Source organism: Sus scrofa, chromosome 8 (genome assembly GCF_000003025.6).
Source record: "Sus scrofa isolate TJ Tabasco breed Duroc chromosome 8, Sscrofa11.1, whole genome shotgun sequence".
In the NCBI taxonomy this organism is placed as follows: domain Eukaryota; kingdom Metazoa; phylum Chordata; class Mammalia; order Artiodactyla; family Suidae; genus Sus; species Sus scrofa.
In genome coordinates, this window is record NC_010450.4 from 116,536,829 (window position 1) to 116,555,141 (window position 18,313).

Genomic DNA, 18,313 nt, shown 5'->3' on the forward strand with positions numbered 1-18,313 from the left:
AGTAGAAACACATAATTAAATCATAGTCATTTAAAAACATAAGCTATTAGCAAAATGTCTACTGGCTTTGTTTTCTACCAATATATTTTTTTCCAAGCTATAAGGCAGTAGACAATTCCAAAATTAAAGTACGATTTTGCTTTAATTTCAATTATATATAACTTCACAAGAGAAAAGATAACCATTCAGGTGGCTAGATTGGAATAAAGACAGACTAAATCTAAAATGCAAAGTTTAAAATATGTGTTTTCTTGCTGAAATGTATCTGCTTTTCTTTTTACTAAAACAAATAATTTATGTGGTATTTTTAGGTGGGAAGATTTGTTCCTCCCTCACATTTATTTTTATTTTTCCAGTTTTATTGAGAAATAATTGACATACATCATTGTATGTTCTTCCCTCAGGTTTGGAAAGTATCCATTTATGGTATTTTTCCTTTTTATCAGTTATGTTTTGTACATGAATATGAATATAAGTGAATTAATGCTTTAATAACTGAATTCAGTTTTTAAGATGCTCATTCTAATTTTATGAACTATCAGACTTTATTTGCAGAAATGATTTTTTGTTCTGTTATGATGTATGCAGCAAGACAAACAAAAAGCTAATAATCATCCAAACTAATTAGTGGGTGTCCAAAAGTAATCCTTTTAATGCAAAAATCATGAAAGTTTATAAAACAGCTGACAGACCTTTATAGCCAATGGCAAATATGAAAATTCTCTAACTTCAAAGTAAGAGACTTCAAACAAAAATGGAAAAAGTGCTGAGAGAACAAACAGAATAAAAAATAAATTAATAGGAACAGGACAGTATGTTAGGGACGGAATCTGAGTGTGGTATCATTGCATTATTTTCAGATTCTGGTGCTTTACTTTAGAATCAGCATAACTAATAATTAAAGTATTTTTAACAGGTGCCCTTGTTTCTCAATGCAGGCAGGAAAAAAAAAAAGAAAAGAAAACTGGAAGAATAACTCACAGATAGACCATGTTATATCCTCTGTGGGCTTCACTACCATTATTTAACCTTTTTTCTTTTACATTGCAAGATAAAAAATTATCAACTTGAGGAGAATTATTACCATAAAAAACTCATCCTGACTGTTGGGTGAATAGTTTCCATGAAAGTATAATCTGAACATAGAAATTAGATTTAATATATTATGAAGAATATAAGTGACTTGAAAGGCATGTTTTAGCAATGGCTAAAAAGGCATGACAATAATAATTAAAATTAGCATCCCTATGAGACATCCACAAATTTGTGACAAATCTCAAAATAATGAAAATAGCAAATTAAAAATATCAAATCTACATATGGCATACCTTCATGGGAAATTTACTGTCTATGCCTGACCCTGGGCAATTCTGCTGTCTATGAAGAAAGCAGTCCATCAGCAAAAATCCACAGCCTGCTTTTTCTTTTTAATATAATGTACCTTTCATAATAATTATTTATAAGAAGCAAAACTAAAAGTATAAACAAACCAAAATATCCCTAATTTGTTTGAAAAGGTCTACAATTTGGAAGCACATTAAAAAAGCAAAGATGGAGTACTACACTCAAATTTAGTAAACAACTTTTTGAATATTATGGAGATACTAATATGAGAATCTATCGTCAGCTGAGGTGGGTCAAAAAGTGCTACAAGAAACAAGAGAAGGTAAAAGCAAATTAGCATCTCATGTCTCCCATAAGGAAGGCTAGACCTATATTCTACCTTAACGCTTTCCATAACTATCATACATTTACTTCCCCCGCCACCCCAACATAAGGAAGTTCCTGGCCAGCGATGGAATCCAAGCTGCAGCTGCAACCTATGCCATAGCTGCAGCAATGCCAGATCCTTTTACCTACTGTGCCAGGTTAGGGATCAAACCCAAGCCTCCACAGTGACCCTAGCTCCTGCAGTTGGGTCCTTAACCCACTACACCACAGCAGGAACACCCTATATCAACTTCTTGATGGATTAAGGTTCTAACATGAGTGTCTAACTTGGGCTTGTCACAGATATACAAACAAATCTTCAAGTAAATGCCACAATCATACCCTGAAATGTAGAATTCTGGGTCATTTCTACAGCTATTCCTTGTAAACGTAATGACTACAGCGATTACATGAAGCCAAGCATGTCATTACCGAGTACGTACAACAACATGTATACATTATTAAAGCTGAATGCTTCAAGATCACTGACTCTCTCCCATCCTGTTATCAGTCAGGGTGCCAAGCTATGGGATCCAATTGGCAGCAATCCAAACATTCTCATCAGAATAAAGGGGAGAGAAGAATTGCTCAAGAAGAAGAATGGTATTTAGAATTACATAAAGTTAGAAATTCAGATAAAACCAATCCCAATTCACCCTGTGTGTCCAATTACACATCCTAATTTCACAGACATTGGTCCTAAAAAAATCTGCACTCATTTTACCATTACTAGTCTGTAACATTCCTTTGGCAATTATAAAGACTGTGGCTACAGGTAGCAAAACATGGAGAGCCATCAGTATTCTGAGCTCAACTTTTTCCCACTTTGTCTTGGTATCACAAAGACCACTACAGACCAATTTCTTTCTCAATCCAATTTTACATCTATATAGTTACTAAAGCTGCTATGAATATTCAGGTACAAATTTTTCTGTAGATAACTGTATGCATTTAAGTCTTCTTTTATGACTTTCCCTACATAGCCTACATTATAGCTACACTTTTTATTATTCATGGTAGTGAGGCAGTATGGTATAGTGATTAAAAGACTGGCTCTAGAGATAGGCTGCCTAAATTCAAATCCTAGCTAAGCCAGATCCTGACTATATTGAACTTGGGCAAGTTATTTAATCTCACTGTGTTTCAGTTTCCTCACCAAAGATGGCAATAACAACAACTACCTCCATAGTTGTGATGAGAATTAAATGACACAACTTACAATGTCATAAAACACTGAAACAACTTAAATATTTTTCATGCAAAGGTCATTTTAAGCTCCCCCCCCAAAATAAATTTTTTGAATAGACAAAAACCTACATTCTGCTGCACATTTTAATAAGGCATGGTAGCACAATCATATGATTGATGAAGTAGAACTGTGTTAAACTCCTCTATTTTCAGGAAAAAGGTTTAAAATTATCTGATTATGGGATAAAATGGTATAGAACTAAATATAAATATACATAAATATATGTCAAACTGGGGAAATCTAAGTAAGACTGATAGACTATATCAATGTCAGTCTCCAGATTGGGATATTACACTATAGTTTTGTAGGATGTCACCACTGGAGGACACTGAGCAGAATGTATGTGTCCAGTTATTACTCATTCATACAACTGCATATGAATCTACAACTAGGTCAATAAAAATTTCAATTAAAAATATGTGATCCCAGTATAAATTTGCTAAAAATCATTATACTGTATGCTTACAATGGCTGACTTTTATGAAACAACTGCCATAACCTTTTTCTTTTAAAGAAAAAGCAACATCATCACCATCACCAAGACCTTTTACATTATTTTTCTCTTATGCATTGAAAACGGATTATACATTTTCCCATTAAATGACACACTTTTTTGCTACTTTCATGTCATCCTTAAATCGTACCCCCAACTTTTATTCAGATGTAATTGACATATAACACTGTATGAATTTAAAGTGTACAATGTAATGATTTGATATAGAGCACAGACTGTGAAATGACTACCACAGTAAGTTTGGATAACGTATCCATCACTTCTCATAGTTATGATTGTATGCGTGTTTTAAGATTGACTCTCTTAACAACTTTTAAATACCCAATGCAGTATTGTTAACTACAGTTACCATGCTATGCATTACATCCCAGAATGTATTCATTTTATAACTAGCAGTTTATAACCTTTGACCACTTTTACTCCTACCCCCACTCACCCCCAATTCATTAAATCTTGGCTGAGTAGTACACAGCCAGATTCTATTAGGGAATAATAAGACAGAAATCAGTGCCTCCCTTCTATTAGATATAAATCTAATTTAAAAGGAAAAAATGTTTCTTTTAAACATAATAGCATTGTTAGTGAAGCAACCAGTTCATTTTATGTCCTAAATGGTCCTTCAAATACACTTTATCCCAATTTATGCATCTTTTAATTTAGTTCTCAGATTATTTGGAGCTTGATTCCAGGTCAGTTTGAGGAACAACCTTTAATAAGTACCGAACATTTGACTTCCAAATTCTTAAACTGAAGGTAGGTTGACATTATTGCTGAATTTATTTTTACGCAAAATACTGAAAATCCACCTACTATCTATTTATACTTCTTGAAGCCTGGCACATTTAACAGCATTTCATGACAAGTGGAAAAAGCATAAATAAAGGTGATAGGATTTACTACTTTGGAATGGGCAACCAAAATCCATTTTATTGAGAAAAGATTACATATTTATGTCAGAGTTTTCCTGCATTGTACAACCTAGGACCAGAATAATGAAGGAAATAAGCAGATATATACAATTCTTTTTGGCTTACAGTCACAATGATTCAAGGTCCCTTGTTTGACCCTATCCTCTTCTGGAACTCTTCCCTCCTACTACATACCAAACCAACAGATGTCCTATACAACCTCCTTAAATAATGTCACAGTCTTCACTGAGTTTTGGCAGTGACTCAAAATAGAAATTGAGATCTCGACCAAGCAAATATTGTATATGTGGCAACATCATTTGTGGCTGTGTTCTTCAATATAATTTCCAAGATAACCACAAGCTCTCCTTGGCAACCTGACTCCACAGTTAAGGCTCCAATTGTAAAGTTGGCTTGTGAGATAGTTTCCTGCTAATGACTTTGGTGCCATTACCACTCTTAAGAACTATTGTGTAATGGTGGCCTAATAAGTGAGAAAATGTTATTTTGATGAACCAACACTGACTACTAGCTGGTCCAATGTTTTAACCTATCCTTGTGACAGGAAACAATTATAATAAAACAGACTATATGGTTCTTTACAAAACAAAGACTCACTTTAGTAATTTAGATGGCTAGGTAAGACTATTCTATTAAGCAACAGCAAAATCAGCAACAAGGCAACAAGTGAACCTGTAGTAGAAGGGACTAGGGCATAAAAAAGCAGAGCTAACATTTTCTAAGGAGTAGACATTCTAAAATGCCAAACATCCATATCTTTTGAGAACATTTTATTTCAAGATAATTTCTTAAGAATTCATAAGAATTTACTAACTTGGATTTTGGGGTGGGGGATGAAAAATAGTCTCTGCCAGGTGTGTCTGTGAATTACAAGAACTTCTTAATAAGAACAGCAACAAGGAAACACATTTCAGTGACATTTGGCTTACAACACTCTGTATGGGTGGAGCCTTACAGAAATTGATAGAGAAATTCTAACTCAACAAGTGAAACCAAAACATTAACTCCAGTCTTTGTTACCTAATACAAGCCCAGTGACCCAAATGGACTTTGGAAGTCTGTCATAACAACTCCTGGGCAGGTGCATTTCACTTGTTTTAGGAGTGATGTTGACCTGCCAAAGTCTAGGCCCATGTGGCACTGAATCAAAATCATATCAATCCCTCTGGCTTCTGGCATGGAGCACAATGCCAGATCTAATTAGAGTCTTAAGAAGAGTTTGGTAAATATGCAAATACAAACAAAACAAGAGACTTTCCTCATTCCAAATTGATTTCTCATCAACGATTAGTTCAAAAATAATAATAAGCAAAACAATATTTTGGTTTAAGTCTACAGACAGAAAAACTGTCTATATTGTCCGGTATCACTCCCCTAAAATTCAGTTACTCAAGACAGTTCACACTATGAAATTTTTGGAGAATCCAAGTAATACTATCACATATATGATAAATGAGGAGCTGAGGTTATGTCTTTCACTGTAAACTACATGCTGATTCAAATCATTTACCTTTTCTAATAAAGGAGAAAGTGGTACTTTTGTTTGAATTGGTGGCTAATAAATAATATGCACATTTCCTCCTTATCGAGATAATATTAATTGTCATACAATATTAATTACTATTTGCAGAATACAAGTAGGATGCATAAAATAATTTAAAAAAAATCTAAACCAGATTACGGGTAATTATTAACCAAGGCAGGTATCCTTACATATCAATGTGAGGGGGAAATGTATCTACTAGTAGGTGACTAGCCTGAAGACAGTGTGTGGCACCACATTGGAAAAGTCTTCCCAAAGTAGTTAGCTACTACTCTGTTAGCACAAGGAATTGCTTATTTTAAATTCTGAATTGCTAGATTAACCACAGTTTTCTCAACAAATAGTAAGCATTTATGCTAAACTCCTAAGTGTCTTTTATTTTAAGACAAATGAGAACTAACCAAATGTGCTGTTTCTACTCCACAGAGATGAGTAATATGCCTCCCTTGTAATCACGCCTCCAGGACCAGAGATCAAAATAGAAAGAGTTACAAAGTGAACTACTGAGGACAAACAGTTTTGGAAATCTGATTTATCAAGTAATGCCCATTATTACGCTCTTTCCTCTCTCCATTTTTAATCATACACACGCCTTCTAAACTTGTTTGACTTTCCAATTCTTCACTAACACTTCTCTGCTTAATAACATTAAAAATCAGCATTTATTGTGTGGAAACTTATATTCTACTTCAAACATATTATGAAACACACATGCAAACATAGAAAAGAATATAATTCCCCTCCAGAATTTCAACTTTCTATTAAAATGCAAATATAATGATTTCATTAGCCCGTCAGCAATAACCAGAGTCTTAAATCAAACCAACCCAACCCAACCCAACATCTTTTCTATGTACATTTCAACTCCCCCCGAGATACACTCTTACTCTTGGATCATTTGTTGATGAATTTCTGGATTTGAATTTGCCATTATTGTCCCTGATCAGAAAGGAAGAAGCACAATGTGTGATTTGAGATTTTTAAAATGTGAGCTGTATCCTACTCCCTAGACAGGCAAATACAAAAATACTTCACTAAATTTTAAGCAAGCAACCGGAAAATGACTCTTCTTCCATTCCTAAACACTACATGAAGGGGGAGGGGGGACTTAATGCAATTAAAAGTGTGTTAAGAGGGCAAGAGCCAGGAAATCTCACTTATAGTTCACATTCGACCTTCCTAGGAGTCTATCCAGCCCACGATTTATTTTGCTGTAGGTACAGAACTCTCCATAGAAACTCTGTTAGCTTAGTATCTCTAGACAAGCAGTCCCAGTGAGAGAGATTCAGCAAGACTCGTGTGATGATGATGATGGTGGGGAAGAAGAACGAGAAAGAGAAGAAGAGCAAAGAGGAGGAGAAAAGGGACACCCGGAGCAAGGCAGAGAGATAACAAACCGAAGAGAGCAGCCAAGAGAGAAAGAGAAATTTGGACGGGACTGTTAGAAATCTGCTCTCTACTTCTCAGCTTCTTTCCCGGGATTGGGTTTCATTTCTTTCGGCGCCCCTGACCTTGCAGTCTTCCAACTCTCCACGCTGCCCCCCTCCTCCCTCCCGCCCGCCCCCTCCCCCGGCCTGCGCCTGCCTTTGTGTCTGCCTGTCACTTACCGGGGAACCCGACGAAGCAGATTCGGGAGAAGCACAAAGCCAGGACACAGATTTGCCCACAAATTCTCTTACACACATTCCCCAGGCTGGAAGGTCCAGCCCGACGCGGAGCTGCTGTACCTTGAGAAAAGTGGGTTCGGGTCTTGTTGGGGGAACCAGAGAAACTATTCTTCCCTCTCTCGCTCAGCACCACTAACAAAACGCGCGGACTTCAGGAAAAAACAAAACCCCACTGAGTGGACTCCAGTCCCAGGCGCTGTGACACTCGCTGAGCGCGCCCCCCGAAAAGGGGACGCGGGGCAGAAAGGGGCGGACGCAATCGCACACCCAGACCCAGACCCCCAGCGGAGAAAAGGGTCGAAGCTGCTCTGTCAGGGTTCTTCCCGGGGTGGGTGAGCATAAACCAGAGACTCCTTTGCCTTCCACGAAGGGAAGGGGGTGGGGAAGATTCCAGGGAAAAGTCGTGCCCCCCAAAGCTGAACTATTTTAGAAAGGCAAGCAGAGAAAAATCACTTTCCGGAGGATAAAAGGCCGGGAAAGCGGCCGGCCGGACTCACAAAGGTAAGTTTTCTGGGGGACGAGGACACGAGCATTAGCAGGAGAGAGAAGAGAACACTGAACTACAGGTTTAAGGGGGGGGGGGTGGAATTAAAACTATATTTGTCAGCCATGTTGAAGAGGCTCCAGTAATTTGTGAAGCTTCCCTCTTCCCTCTTGGTATTTGTGGGTGACACTGCTGGCTGGGCTCCCCCGTCCCCGCAAGCCCGAGAGAAAGCGAAGGGGAGAGGAAAGGGAGAGTTCCGCGGCATAAGAGAAGCGCTCTGACCTCGTTCTCGTCCCTCAGCCTTGCAGCAATCCAGCAGTTGCAGTCGGGTCTCCTTTCTAACAAATCCTAAAGGGCAGCCATCTTGCTTCCTTCTGCTTCTCTACGAAAGCAGCCTAGCCTCCGCATCAATATTCATAAGGCAGTTTGACGTCTGTTCTCATCACTCGGCTGGGCCGGCGTCTCGGGGCGGCCGCTGCGAGGGGGCGGACGTGACTCGCATGCGAGCCGGGCCAGGGCGCGCGGCGCTCGCGAGGAGGCGGCGGGGCCGCCCGAGCTCTCGCCGCTGCCGCCGCTCTCCTCCTCCTCCTCCGCCTCCTCCTCCTCCTCCGCCCCGCTTCCTCCTCCTCCTCCTTCTCCGCCGGGCCGCCTCCTCCCCCTCCGCCGGGCCGCCGCCTCCTCCGCCCTGGCCTCTGTCGCCGCCCCGGGGCCCTCGGCCCCGGCTCCCGGGAATCGGCCCCCGGCCCCGCGGCTCCCCGCACAAAAGCCGGCGGCACCTGGAGCCGAACGTGGGGGCGCGCGGTCGAGGCCGGGACTGGGGAGCGAGCCGGCGAAGCGCTGCGCTCTGAGGAGCGCGCGGGCTCCAGGGAACGTCCGGCCTCCGGACGACGCCGCCGTCAGACCCGGGGTTCCCCGGGGACCCTCGGATAGGTCTCTACCCGGGTGAAGGCTCCAGGCAGGCGCAAAGGGGGAGGCGGCATGTGTCCCTGGCACGAGGATGCAAGACCCTAGCTTAACCTTTGAAACTTTTTGTTGGTGCCGTTCCCCTCCGCCCCCTTAGACTAGGTGCACACCCCCCTGCTGCCTGGCACCCTCCCTGACTCCCACCTCCTGGCAGGTATGCCCTCACGCACCCCAGCGCGCACCCAGGTCTGCCCGCTCGAGCCCGCACCCCACCCCCTGGTAGGTCCACCAGCCCCTCTTCGCCCCCGCTTTGGCATCCTCTCTACACAGTCCCTTTAATCTCGCTCAGCAGAAGCACTCCCGAGTTTCTTCGAGGGCATGCCCTTAGTGCTTTAGGGGTCTGTAGTTTTAAAGACTCGACAAATTAGGAAATTGACCGAGGCCCGCTTCTCCCCGCCCCGGCCCACCTTCTGTTTACTTTGGCCACGTGGGCTGGGAAGGATTCACGCAGATCCAAGAGGGCTTTCTAAGCAGCGACTATCTACATCTCGCTTGATTCAGTTTGTAAGAAATAAACCTGCACTTTCAAGTGCTTAAGAGCATCTATTTTGGAAAAAGAAAAAATTCAGTCTCATAATTAAGAAATGAAGAAATCGACCCATAAACAACTAACCTCCAAAAGGCGATCACTCGATTTCTCCTGACGTTCGTAGTCTACAACTGCTCGCATTCATTGACAGTTTTTCTTTTCTATCGCCTAGTCGTTTTTACTTCTCTTTTAATGCTTTTCCGCACAATCATATGTTTAATGTGACGATGAGACAAAGAACAAAGCCCACGTGAATCGTTATATCAGTTTTTGAGATTTGCTCTCTACCTTTAAGAAGTTCTCACTTTTATCAAATTTCAAATACATATTTGGGGCACATCTTTTACGGGATCGCTACATTGTGATCATGATACTCTTAAGTCAACACACGTTATTCTGTGTCGTTCACTTTTTTGTCCATAATTTTTTTTAGAAGTGAAGTCTTTCTCTAATTTTAGGAAATTAGAATATTTCCTCTTTGAAAAGGGCTGGAAAAAAAGGAACTCTAATGTGTTATGTTGTTACGAGAAAAGTGTTTAAAGTAGGTTCTAGTGAAACATTGTTTATTCCATTTTGAGACAAATTGACTTAGATTTTTGATTTCGCACTAGTCTAAGCAAAACTGTTTGTTTCCCTAAGCATGTAAAATGAATTTCTGTCTTTTCTAACTGCACACTAATACGTCATTGAAGTCTTGGCAACTGCTAGGAGGCTTTAAACTGTTTAGGAGGTGCCTTGTAATTTGTTTTTCAAGTTCAAAAAGTAAAGTTTTCAAAGACTATGATGTACATTCGTATAGTGCATGGTACAGCAGAATTGGGACCACGTGGACTTTGGAGTCTGACAGACCTAGATGAATCTTGACTCCACCCCTTACTAAATGTGTGACCTTGAACATTCTACTTAGCTGTTTTGTGTATCAGTTTCCTCATCTGTTAAACACCCTCTGAAACAGTGTGGTTGTGAGGATTAAATAAAACAACTGGTAAGTGCCCAGGTAGTTATTACTATTACCAATCATAAGCCATCTATTTTCAGGGGTTTTCCTTGATTCACTAGCAGTATACAAGTAATTATATCATTGTCTTCTTAAAGTACATGTAGCAAATATTGTATTCACGTGTGTTTGATAGAAACACCTACGTGTTCCCTTAGCTATTTACAAGATAATTGGGAAAATGATGCTTAAGCTCACTCCCTTCTCATTTCATCTTTTAGACCCTTCTTTCTGTTGTAACAGGTAGTTCCCATATAGCTGGAATCACACTTGGCTAGCAGTTGATTTTGCAACAGGCCCTGAACCTTTTCTTGCCAACTTCTTTCTCTGAACCTCCACCCCACCCTTAACCACCATGACATCTGCTAATTTAAAAGAAAATGCATTACTCCTGTTGGTTATTGTGACTTTTCCACAGCAAAATAAATAAATAAAATTCTAATAGTCTCCAAGTGTAAAACATTTTAGTGAAATTATATATTTTTGATTTTTAAAAAGTTCTTTCTTAGTTGCTATTTCTGGGAAAGAAAAGCTGTAGTTGCACATGATCAGTTGTTTGCTGCACTTCAGTGCACATTTGGATGGGTAATTCAGAGCCAGCTTTTATTTTGTGCATTCTAGAGATTCCTCCTCCTATAGGTGTGGATAATCTATTTTTAAAAGATAATTTGTTGTTTTAACAACAGTAAATTGTTACCAAATTCCTTACCACTTTTCCTCCAACTAGAAAGACCAGTACTGCTCCTACACAGAAAAATCTTTGCTTTCTTATTGGGGGTGAAGGGCGGGGGGAGACAAATAGAACAGGTTCCACGACATGCTATTTTGTGTTAGAAATTTGACTTGATTGGCCTGGGCACCTGATGTCTAACTTAGTTGCTCAGTCTCTAAGCCTGTTAGGGTGGAGGCAGCTTCCTGTATGCTCTGTCCTTTAAAGAGTTGGCAACAGCAGCTTGCTTTACAATGCAAATTTCTTGTATTAACAACAGCAAAAATAGGTGATTCTTAATTTCCTCTCCACCTGGAGAATAGGAAATTTCTTTAAGGACTTAATTTTCTCTTTAACATAGAGAAATAGTTGTGATACATACTCCTTTGAAAGAATTATGGTGGTTTAACAAAAACATTAAATCATAGCCTGTTGTTTCCCATCTCCAAAAACATATTTCTGAAGTATGACATATAAAGATTCTCTGAGTACTTAAAAGACAATTGACCTTGAAGCAGCACAGCAGTCATTGCTATGAAGGGGCCTTGTTTCTTTTGTCTAATGATATTACTGCACACCATACAAAGGTATATATTTAACATAAGCAGAATGCCTATTTAAAAAAACTCCAAGAGATAAAACATTTAGTCATAACTCTTTAAATTATTGATACAAATTACTTTATTAATACAAACTATTATTTTCTAAAATCAAGGATCACAGTATTATGAGAAACTTAATAGACACTCATTAATATGATTTGTACTTTTTTCTGATCTTGTTTCATATGGTTAAATTATCCTTCTAAAATTTGGAAATTAAAAAAAAAGATACAAATGATATAACCCTAACTTACTCAAATCAGGAGCTACCCAATGGGGGTATTGATATTATGGGAAAAAATGAAATGTCAGATGAAACTCAAAAGTCTAGCCCTGTTAAAATATTGCCAAAGGCATTATAAAGAGAACATTAGGATCATTAGCGGAACTGCCACTAAACATCATGGAACTGCCTCCAGAAGTATTGCAAGTGTCTTGCTAATATCAATCTCTTTTCTTCTCATAAATTCTCACTTTACAATATAGTAACTACTCTTATTCTCATCCAAATTTGGGAACTCATTTAATATCCTACTTTCTTTTGAGAAACTAATTTTTAACTTCAATATTGAAGTTTATTAGTAATTACTTCAGCACCATTCTACATTTCTATAAGATTTTATAATTTTTTGCCTTTTTTTTTTTTCCCATGGCATATGGAAATTCCCAGGCTAGGAGTGGAATCAGAACTGCAGCTGCTGGCCTACACCACAGCCAGTATAGGATTGGAGCAGCATCTTTAACCTATACCTCAGCTCATGGCAACGCTGGATCCATGACCCACTGAGTGAGGCCAGGGATTAAATCTGCATCCTGATGTATACTAGTCAGGTTTGTTTCTGCTGTGCCACAATGGGAACCCCTGGATTTTATAGTTTTAAAAGCATTTTTGTGCACTATTTTATGGTAAAGTGTACACTAACAATTTAATATACAAAATCATATGCCATATTCAAAACAGCATTTAATTCAGTCCCCATCTTATAAAAATGAAAAGTGAGGTTAAGTGACTTTCTCAAGGGCATACAGCCTGCAAATAGAGGATCACCTCTCAAACCCAAGTTTTGTGAAACCAAGAACCAACCTTTTTCATTATGCCCAAACTATCCTCATATCTTTTCCTGCTCATCTTCCTTTAAATTTTTCTCACCATTATTAGTACTGACTGGTTTAGGAAACTTCCCTTCAAAACTCACAGTAATTTCCCATTATTCTTTATTACTTAGAAAACAAAAACATAGCTCAACACCTCATTTACATATTTTAGCACTACATTTAATGCCTTGTTAAGTACTGGCTATGTACCAAGCCTTGCAATAATTCTTTTCATTTATTGCCTTTTAATTTAATGCTTAGCATAACCAAATAAGGTAGGTAATAGTTTACTGAGAATTAAGAGTTGAGTAACTTGTTTGGGATTAAAGAACTGGAACCAAAGTCTAAATCTAAATCTAGGTTTGTCTGATTTTAAAGCTCATGTCCTTGCAAGCTGCACTGTGCTATCTCCCCCGTTTAGCAGATACAGATATCTATGTTTAATCCCATAAGTTTTTCATATAATTAGTAAGGGGAAAGATGTTTTTTTGTTTGCTCAAGGGGTTTTGTTTTTGTTTTTTTTTTATAATAATGTCGGTGTTCCCCATCTCTTCATAAAACAAAAGCAGAAACAAAAACTCTTCTGTCTAAATCTCTACTTGGTTTTTCTTATCATTTGCTTTCTACCTTGTTTTTTGGTTTCCAAATGTAGGCTAGAACTCTTTGGAACAATGATTATATTTGTGTAATAAACAAATGTGGTGTCACACTTCTGCCTACTCCTGCACTCCTTTATCATATGTTTTACACCACTAACAAATTGTTTACAAAGATAAGTTCTGCTGTTTTCAATATTAGTATGTTGAAAAGAGGTTGCACCCTTGATCTGCTCCTGACTTCCTTGAATGACTTAGGGCTCATTCCCGCCAAACAGGGAAGCTGGCAGGTGGAAAGAGCGCCACCTACTGAAATTGTTCATAGTACATGGATCTTGGGGGATAAAATACTCAGAATGAGATAGCACCAAATCTTTCCATTGGGAAAATAAGTCAGAATCACCCATGGGGCTTTTGAAAAATATGCATAATTAGGTTCCACTTCTCTACCAATAGCAGCATTTTGGAGATACTGATAAATGAGGTCTGGGATGGGGCTGGAGTAACAATATTTTTCAAAAAGATTCACTGCAGTCATATGTATGACTCTGCTTAAAAAATCACTGGTATTGCTTAATGTGTAAAAAATATGATGAAAATGATTAATGTTTACAGCTAATCTTAACAGGTAACAGGCATCCAGTGCTGTCATTCATGGCGCGTCCTGTGACAAAGAGCAAATGTGTTTAGCTCTCTATAGTCTGGTGAAACCCTCACCTCTTTGAAAAGATCCAGCAAATCTTCCTCTGACTCCCTTTCTGTATTTCAGGTTGATTAAATCCTTCTAAATTCTCTTGTGACAGATTAAAAAAATAAATAAATAAACAACTCCTTGAGGAAGAGATAAATAATTAGCAGCCAAAGAATAATCCAGATTATCAGCAGTGAAAAGAAAAGAGTAGGGGAAAGTGCAAGTGATAGGATTGATAGGCTGGTGCAGTGGGGAGAAAGGAGTATTAGAAGTTGCTTGAGATCAGTTTGTGAATAATACTTTGGGATTTTTGTTCTAATAAGAAAATTCTATTGGTTGAGTTTTGTCACATTTCTTTCTAAAAACTTTTAAAACCATTCTTTAATCCAGGCCATTGGACAAATTTATTCTGATTTCTTGCTTTTTCCAAAATAATGGTCATGCAGTAGTTTATGAATGTCTTACAAAGCCTCATGCTAACAGTGCAGTTCTTCCTGAAAGGAAGAGCTATATAGATTAAGCTAATTTTAGGCCCCCATGAGTTAAATTCTCCCCTTTCTTGTGATAGTCTGAATGGAAAAGAAAGAAAGAAAGATAAAGAAGACAGTAGGGTAGTCACTATTTGACATCCAGTTTTTCTTCAAATATTCTAAAGTGTATTTTCATACTTTCTAGAGATGCATGAGAAAATCTAATGAGATCTGACTAAGTGCCGATTCAGAGCCGGTGGGGAGGCCAAGTAGTTTCCTGCAAAAATCTATGCTACCAACCTCTGTTTAATTTGTTTTCTTATTTTACATCTTAAAGTCCAATACTATCATCATTTGGCAGAAAATCTCCTTGATCTGCCAGTAATTAGGCACACCTCTAAGTTGAACATGGGTTGATTGCCAAGTGATTGTTCTGCATTTCACAATGACTTTAATCCCCAAGAGAATAAATTATATTTAAGCTGTGACCACAAAATGGGGGTTCCTGAAAGAGAGGTTGGAGAATAAGGTGAAAAGAAACACACACACACATTAAATCAGAACATCAAAAACAAATGCTAAATAAGCTTATATTGGGGGGGGGTCTGTAACATTTATATCTCTGAAATCTTATGATAAATGACCCTGGTTAGACTGGGGTAGAGAGAGAGAGGGAAGTGAGAGCCATTGGAGAATGGTGTATTTAGCATGGGGGAGGGGGTGAGCATGTCAGGTGGGTGTGATTCTAGTGGTGATACTGATATATTTAAATGCATTATCCCATGTAGTCTTTACAGTAATCTTTAAAATTGGTTAAGAATCCATCGTTGCCATGAGCTGTGGTGTAGGTTGAAGATGCGGCTAGGATCCCGAGTTGCTGTGGCTCTGGCGTAGGCTGGCAGCTGCAGCTCAGATTAGACCCCTAGCCTGGCAACCTCCATATGCCACAGGTGCAGCCCTAGAAAAGACAAAAAGACCATATATATATTCTTTCCACAATCGGAAACCAAATGGAAACAACTAAACCAACTTTAATTCCTTCCTAGGAGCAGAAAATATGCTCTGATCAACTTGTGACATTGTATCTTAGGCTGATACATTTGTATTCCTTGCTATGCTCATACAGGCAGAGAAGAATGCTACAGTTAATGGAAGAATTTAGGAAAAGTTTATTTGGTGTTTTCATTTATTTATTATTTACATTTTAATGTAGGCTATCCACTGTGGTAGGAATTCTGTTCATTTCAAATATGATGTGAATGTTAATCTATTTCCTAAAAACATTTTGAAGGGAAAGAATACAAGTCACACAAAGTTATGAAAGATAAAATTTTGAAGTTTTTCCTTGTTCTCTCCTTTCTCAGGCCACAGAGAAAGTTGTTTGTATATAGGTGTGTGTGTGTGTGTGTGTGTGTGTGTGCATGCGTGTGTGTGCACACCCGTGGCACATGTATGTATGTGTGAGTATGTGTGTGTGTGTGATGGAACCAGGTCATTAGACAAGAAGACACAGACATACATTTTCATAAAAAAAAAACAAAAAAAATTAAAAATATCTGAAATTAATTGAAGCGGTTTCCCTTTCCTTGAGTTGGGCTGGAGAGGGTGAGGTTTGGTAGATTTAGTTTAAGTCAGTTTTAAACTCACAGATTTTCTAATGAAACTGAAACTCAGAATGAAACTTCATGCACATAATCTAGAATGAGTGAAATGTTTTGTTCTAAACTATTTCATGAAAAGATAAGTTTCATACAATTCTAACCAATGACAATGCTCTCCAATAGGGCTGCTTACCAAGCAATAACACTTCATCACACATCCTGTATCTTTAGGGGGGGAAAAGAAGCTAATGTAGAGGAAATTTAGTATAGAATTGTGAATTCTTGGTGACAGTAGTTATTTTACTTGTAGCATACATTTTTACTTTTGATTTTTTAGAGACTTCATACACGACAGCCTATATGGAGGGTGTGGACCTTGGGAGTAATGCATAAAATTCCAAAGTATAGCTTGGTGATCTTAGACCTAATTATAGGTCTCACTTTTTAGTTGGGAGCTTTTTGAATTGCTTTGACCATGAAAGGGTTGTGGTATGAATTCAGAGGTTGGGGAGAAGCTTACCAAATGATTTGAAATGACTGAAGACTAACCTAGTTGAGACACTTTCTCAGAAATATTAAAAAAAAAAAAAAACTAATGATGAAAGATTGTTAGTCTCATTTTCCATTGCAAAATGGTTCATCTGAAGTTTCTAAATTGTCATGGGTTATGGCAGTGCTTGAGACATTGATGTATCATTTATGTTTCCATTTCACCTTCTTGAGAGGCAGCTTGAAATCAGCACATGACTGGAACCAGAGTCAAATGGGATCATTATGGGAGTCTGCTCAGTAAATCCTCAAATCACAGAAGGATTAGAAATGGATGGAAATACTGTCACAAAACATCCTTTAAAAGGTGTACTCACAATGATACATCTGGTCATACTTGTTTTACATCAGTGGTGGCATTTCATGAAGGAGGTCTGACCTGGTTAGAAGTGCCACAGACTAAGGACTGTCACCTGAGACAAGTAATGAGAAGTCCCTTGGATATAACAGTGGGGCATTCATTGCAATCCTGGGCAAAGTGCGCTTAGAAGAGTTGTGGTGACAGAAGCCAGATTGCCTGAGGCTGAAGAATAAACAGGAAGTGAGGATGTGGAGATAGGGAGAGAGATGTTTAAAGCAGATTGGCTGCAGAGAGAAGCCAGGAGATAGCAGAGAAGCTCCAGGGGGGTGTGGAATTTGAGAAAACAATGTTTTAAGATGGGAAAGACACAGCTTGTTTACTGATGGGAGAGAGCAAATGGAGGTGACTGGTTAAAGATACAAAAAGGAAAAGAAAACTTATTGAATGAGGTCCCTGAAAAGTCAGGTCTTTTAAAAGAGTATCTGTTGACAAGCGGAGAAGAGGCTAGGCTCCTTGAAGATGGGGCGGAGGGGGAGGACAGACAATTTGTTTAGTTTAAAGATTTCTTTCCACTTTATGTATTACAGACACAGGCTAAAAGCATTCATTTCACTGGGCCTTCCCTCCATTTCTCCCTTGCTAGTGGGCTCTGAAGACTTTCTTCTCAAGGTTTATCATGGCTTTCAAAAGAAAGAGGGATGAGGTCTGAAATGTATTATGAATGAAATGCCAATGTTTGCAAAGTGGAGGTGGTGTCTATAATATAATAGAAATCTCTAGAAGAGTGTATTATAAGACACTACAGGTAATAAACAAATCAAGGGATCCTGCACTGGCAAGTAATTCTCCATCTGGGTAATGTGCAGTGATGGCTTTGAGTTCTAATCCATGCTTCTTACTACAGTGACAGCTCATGACCCAAGAATAATCATAAGATTATATACCAAGTATTGATTGCCTACTGAGTGCTAAGCATAAAACACATATTATTTTTATACTCTTATAAGAATCCTGCAAGGTAGATATGTATTTTCAGTCTATGGATAAATAAAGGCTCAGAAAGAATGAACGGATTTTTACAATCAAAGAGCTGATTAGTGGCTCAAATAGCTCT

At 38.6% G+C, this 18,313-nt stretch overlaps 1 protein-coding gene across 4 annotated transcripts in view; it reads right to left on the reverse strand.

The window, feature by feature from the left end:
- TET2 (tet methylcytosine dioxygenase 2) overlaps positions 1–10,148 on the reverse strand; it is a 133,724-nt gene extending 123,576 nt beyond the window's left edge. For 2 of the 4 annotated variants that reach the window (XR_002346846.1, XR_002346845.1), the window contains exon 1: positions 8,379–8,676. The gene's annotated coding sequence lies outside the window, so the exon portion shown is untranslated. Of the gene's footprint in view, positions 1–8,378; positions 8,704–9,672 lie in introns of those variants that run through there. The other 2 variants (XM_013978993.2, XM_003129278.6) reach the window with 2 other exon arrangements.